The sequence below is a fragment of the Phasianus colchicus genome, chromosome 19, assembly GCF_987193195.1.
Source record: "Phasianus colchicus chromosome 19, bPhaCol1.hap1.1, whole genome shotgun sequence".
NCBI classification, from domain to species: Eukaryota; Metazoa; Chordata; class Aves; order Galliformes; family Phasianidae; genus Phasianus; species Phasianus colchicus.
Genome location: NC_143454.1, coordinates 7,776,826 through 7,783,002, shown reverse-complemented (window position 1 = coordinate 7,783,002; position 6,177 = coordinate 7,776,826).

Sequence of the window (6,177 nt, the reverse complement as noted above, 5' to 3'; positions counted from 1 at the left end):
GGTGGAAATACAGTGGAGTATTTTTTATTTATCTGTGTATTTTTCTCTGGAACCCCAGTCTTAGGCACTGCACATCCACAAACACACATGGCAAAGAGACCATTTTTGGTCTTATCGGTACCAATTACTGCCTGCAGAATCCTGCACAGAACTCAGCCTCAAGGTGCTCACCAAGACATCCGTCCCCATGACCGCATCCTGGCTCTCCCAGCCGGATCAGCACAGCTGGATTTCTCCTGCCCCCAGCCCTGCAGCATCCACCAGCACAGCTCCCTTTACCCAAATCTCCCCAGCCGCTTTGCAGACTGCCAACATTCAAAGGCACGTGGACCACGAAAAGCTACAGTCGAGCTGAATCCCCAAATGAGGGAGGAGATCCACGCCTGACAAACTTGTATCCGAAGCATCTCCTTCCAGCAGGAGCTGGGGCACAGGGGCAGCCAGGCACTCTGTGCCGCGAAGTGACATGCATCAAAGTAGCATGTGGCACACTCACAGCCATTCTATTAATTTAAGTTAATTTCCTGCAGTTCTGTCTTAGTTTTCCAGCAGATTCGGGACTTAAAGGTTAAAGCGTAACCTTGTCTCGGTAGCTTGCTATTCGCTCCATGCAAATGTCTACCTACAGCCTGGTAATTACATGCATTTCCAAAGAGCCAATCCGCCGTCAGCTTGACAGATACTGATCTTCCCGTTTTATTTTTAGCTCTGTGCTTCCCCCTCTAGATGCAAAAAAAAATTCTGTTTGTTCCATCTCTGCTACAGCCTCTTTTTTCCCCGGCTCACCAGCAAGCTCCTGCCTGAGCCAGGCTGCAGCCAGCAGTGGCACGGGGCTCCTGGCAGGACACTGTCCCCACGCAGGGGGACAGCGGGTGGCAGGGCCTTCAGGGCCACTGGGGGAATTTGTCTCCTTTGGTAGTGAGGGTGTTTAAACGGGGAACTCAAGGGAGACGTGGAGCTGCATGCACACACATGTTTGCTCAATGCAGGGGAGCTGGGCACTTTCTTTCTGGGACTTCTCCAGCAAACACACATCCCACAGATAGAGAGGGGACAAATGTGGCCAAACCCAGCCATGTGCTCCTGGCTGCAAGTCCAGGATCTGTTTGCCACCCAGAGAGAGGATGGTGGGCACAGCAGAGGTTAACCACATGCACACGAGGCTCTGCTGATGTTGCAGCCCCTAAAATGGGCACATGTGAGAATTAGCACATGTGGTGCCATTGGTGACATCATGATGCCCTCCTCCATGAACTGCTCTGATGGCTTTGGGGTGTCCTGCAGGAGTTTTGCTCCATCTGCATGTCCTCCACCAAAGAGAAGCCCAAGAGGGTGGCTGTAAATCAAATACTGGGAGAAACAGGGATCGGGTTCTTCTTATTTCCCTTTCTTTTTGGAAAGAGTCACTGGAGTGGAGATGGGTTGGGCTTTGAGGGGTGAGGTCTGCATGCCTCTCTCTCTCTCGAATGCATATTTCACATTTAAACCAGAACAGACTCGCAGAAACTTTACTCACACGATGGAGAAAAAAAGACACTGAGCCTCAGCAGCAGCACACTCAGAGTAGGCTGGCTGTTGGACCACAGCACGGAGACCAAACCCACCATGGGCAGTGCTGACCCACAGCAACAGCTCTGGGGTTGGACACAGCAGAGAAAGGAAGCCTGGATGCAAGGAAGCCACATAATAAAATGCATGAGATAAACAGCAGAAGAGAAAGGGGGAAAAAAAAAGGAAAAAAAAAAAAAAAAGGAGGAGCAGGGGTGGGTAAAGCAGAGGGAAGGTTTGAGAGGCAGCTGCAAAAAGTGAAAGACAGCAAAATTGGGTCTGATGCACCCAACATCACCAACACCAAATGTGCTCAGCCCTGCACCAGCCATAGCTCTGCCACATGGGAAGTCCTCATTATGTCTCATGGCTGCAACTACGGGATTGCTTCTCTGGTTAGACATGTAGGGACTTCCAGGTTACAGTCTCTTCTGACATCGTGCCCAAAGACAGCACACAACGCTGGAAGATGCTTACAGAAGCCTTCAAACATTTCCAACAGGTGGCCTTAGGTCTGGGCTCCACCATTTCAGTTTTCCCCTCCCACAGCCCATAACCTCAAAGCCCTTCCCACACACCATCAGGGAGCACGAACCATCCCCACAGCTTCCATGGGCTCTGGATAGGGCCATGGGAATACAGAGAATGCACCCATCCCCATCGCAGAGTGGGAAGAGCTGATGAATGCAACGAAGCTATTTATTTAACAGCCCACACGCTCGGAATCGAGCTCAGCTCCCCAATCCCCATCCTTCTGCACAAAAACAAATAGATAAATGAACAAACAGACCTGCTTTCTGCTGAGGAGGGGTTGGGGAGCTCCAGGGGGGCTCTGCCACCCACCGCACCTCCGAGCCCCACACCAACACCAGCAGGGCAGAGCTCCATCAGAGCCAGTGAGTTTCGCCAAAGGGATTCAGGGCAAGCGATGAGCAGAGGCTGGTGTGAGCCTACCCCTTCACCACGTTCCTGCGAAACATCTTTAAATCTCAGAGCTTTGCATAATCACATTTTAAACGATTCAAACCTGGCACTGCCAGCATTCCTTTTGCACGTTGCTTTCTTGCTGCTGGCTCGTTTGTGGTTGTTGGTTTTTTTTCAACCACCATACAGCCTCCATTTTCCTTTGTGCGATTCAATCACGCTGTTCCCACCTCAGCTTGATTTCTAAAGGTCGGGTACCCAAGCCTTTTTCCACGCACAAGGGAACAGTGACCATATAACGGAGGCAGCACCCAGCTCTCATCCCAGGCAGCTCTGCAAGCAGCAGCAGAACCCATCGCCGTCACTCTTTTAACCTCTCCTCCCACACTCATCCCTCAGGCTCTGTGTCATTGTGGTGCTTTTCTCCAAATCCCTTCCCAGTGGGTTTACACTTGAATGTCATTGCAGTGCCCAAGCTTGGGCACTGGGAAACAGTGCTGTGAGCACAAGCAGGAGAGAAAGAACAAGGGGAGTGTCTCCAGGGCTGCCTGACACGTGGCCTCAGCATCTGTTGCCCCCAAAATATCAAAAGGCTTTTACACAAGGCATGCACAACAGAAGGTTTTAGCTTCTCTGCAACCAGAGCTGGCTCCAGAGCTGGGTCCCCACCAACACGATTTTGGCCAGGGCTTATCCCAGGCACATGAGGCCATTTCTCCCAAGGCTCCCAGCTCTTCAGCTGTAGGATCCCCCTTGGAGCTCCATTTTCCACATCACATGGCTATTTCAGCCCTCTCACAGCCAACCTTCCCAGGCTTTCTCTGCATGTCTTTCCTCCTTGGTTATTTTCGGTCTCTGCCTTTCTGAAACTAATGAACACATCCATACAGGAAGGGCTGGAACAGTCACAGGGAATAAAAGGGAGCAAAATCACACGCTGGAGGGTGGCACACAGTGAGTGCTCCCCAACCCTCAGCTTCCCTCTGCCCATCTGCAGCTCTCCTTTCCAGCACTCCCTGCAATAAGGACCACACTTCCCCAGTGCCATCCCCAGCCCTTCACAAAACACTCTCACCATGAGGACAGATGGAAATGACTCAGACCAACCTACTGTTATCCTTCTTTGCACCCCCCTTGCTGCCAGGTCCCATTGAGGTCCCCCCTGTGCCCAGTCCCAGTCAGACTCCAGTCCATGGAGTCATCGCAAATTTTCCCCTCTGCTCTGGCCCTGCTCTGCTGTTCCCCATGGCCTTGCTGTTCCCTCATGTCTATTTCGGAGCCCCTGATTATATCTGACAAGGTCTCCTAATTGTCTCCACTGATTTTACCAGAGACTGATTTTAAAAGCAGCTCAGTAACTTCGTCACTTCAATATCATTGCTGAATTCAGCTTCCTCATTTATTAATGGGCCTACTCTGGCTCTTTCTCCCCTGATATGTTTGCCAAATCCCTTTTTATTTCTCTTAACCCCTTTGGCTAACATTAACAAGCAAAAACTCAGTAATATTTGATATTATATGTGTATAAATAAAAGCAGGAAAAGATCTTATTCACTCCTGTTATAGCTACTAAAGCAGGCCTAGGGCTCTGCAATAGCAGCTTTACTGCATACATTAAATATCTCCATTACTTTATTAATGTGCAGAACATTGGTATTTTATTGGATAGTTTGGTTATTTACCTTGTAAAGTAACACATGCATCACAAAGCACAAAAAGAGGGTGTTTAGTTCGTCCTCCTGAGATCTGCACCTCTACAAACCGAGTCAACACGAGACTACCAAACCCCAACCCCAGTGCTATAAAGGAGTTTGCTTTCTTTTCCAATAGTTGGGGAGGAGAGGGAAGAACAGCAGAAGCATCACTCACTGCCAGGAACAGCCTCCTGGTGCCAGCTTCATGGAATCATAGAGTCATTAATTATGGTTGGAGAAGACCTCCAAGATGACCAAATCCAACCCCAACCCATCCCCACCATGCCTGCTGAGCTTCACCTAGCCCACAGCCAGAAGAGGGGGAAGCAAAAACTAGAACAAACCAAAAGCCAACGCAAAAGAAGGAATTCTCTGTCTTTCATATCTTCAAAGACATCTCATCCGTGGTTCAAACAATGCACCATGCAAAATGGTAACAGTCAGACCCACTCAGTGACCAACAAACACTTCTGAAAGTCCTTCAGAAAGGACTTCCAAAAGGACTTTAAAAAGAATTAAACTAATCTGGATAAATCAAGTCATCCTAGATGAAAGAAGCTGGCTTCCCAGCTCCATGGACTGGGTTTTTATTTATCTTCCTTTAAATCGCTGCCTCAAAGACTCCCCAACCTGGGCACCCAGCACCCATCTGGTTCCCCACAGAGTGAAGACGAGCAGCAAAATACAGAAGGACTCCTGGAGGGTCCCATCCCCATAGCTCAGCATTACAGCTTCCTTAGGCCCCTCAAAGGGGGGTGGGGGTCCTGCGGGAGCAGCAATGGGACAAGCGAGACGGGTGGAGTGAGTGCATTTTGGAGCTGTGGGACATCTGCACTGAGTGCTCAAGCAAAAATTCACAGCATTTGCTTTTCTGGCATAAGGAGAGAAAACGCAGAGGGAGAACCCAAAAAACGGGCACATGGGGCTCAGCATGTCAGCTTACCCCTCTCCAAGCAGTGCTGGACCTGAGGGGATGGAGAGGTGACATGAGGTGGCTCATATGGGACAAAGCCCTTCCCAAGGGGCCACAGTGCTGTGCAGGGATGAGCATGAGGAGAAAGGATGCTCAGACCCCACCTCTTCTATGCACAGGACGGAGGAGCAGGGTGGTCACCCCAAAGCAGGGCTGAGGGGACAAGTGATAATTCCATCCCTGCTTTCCCCCCTGCAAACATTCCCCAGCTCCTTTTTGAGGGGGCACATTCCTACATTCCTATCCCGTTCCCCACATCATCCTCAGTCACGCTCCCTTCTTTAAGCATCCAGCTTCCTCCCACCCACCTATTTTTAAACCCAGCCAAGCCAGAGCAGGGGCCCAGATCTCCTCTTTTATTTTTTTCCTGGGGGCTGTGATTTGGGGCGAGACGGGGAACAGAAGCACCTGCTGAGCTCCCGTGGAGCGCCGGCAGCCGGAGCAGAGCGAGGGCGGGAGAGCAGCTCCCCTTGCAAAGTCTGTCCTGTGCTGTCTAATAACACAAGGTGTCATTGTATACCCAAATCAGTGCCTGGAGCTTTATTTATAACAACTGAAACACAAAACCCAGCAGGCCAGAAACGGCGGAGGGAGCGGGAGAGCGGAGAGGGCAGGGAAGCAGCCAGGCGAAATCTCCCGATTTAGTGGGATTTGCCTTGAGATTTTAAAGCTGGATTGTGGCAGGGAGGATGTGAGGGGCCACGGGTGAAAGAAGGAGAGATGGGAAGGAGGGAAGAGCAAGCTGGCGCTGTGCTGTGGCCGCAGCAGGGGCCATGGGAGTGCTTTGATTGCAGCCCCCACCATCCAGCATAGGGACATGGGGACAAGCTCCAGCTCCCCTGGGACTCCTGTGCTTTTACAGCTATGCCTCTTTAAAGGCCACTTTGGGCCCTTACCCCAGGAAAAGCGTTGCAACTAGTTCCCAAGGTCTCCCTCTCACCCTGGAACAGACTTCGCACTGGTTCTATCTGCAAACTTGGTAGGATCCACCCAAGAAGAATTCACCCAGCCCAGCAGGCAGCAGTCCCAGCGCTGCCT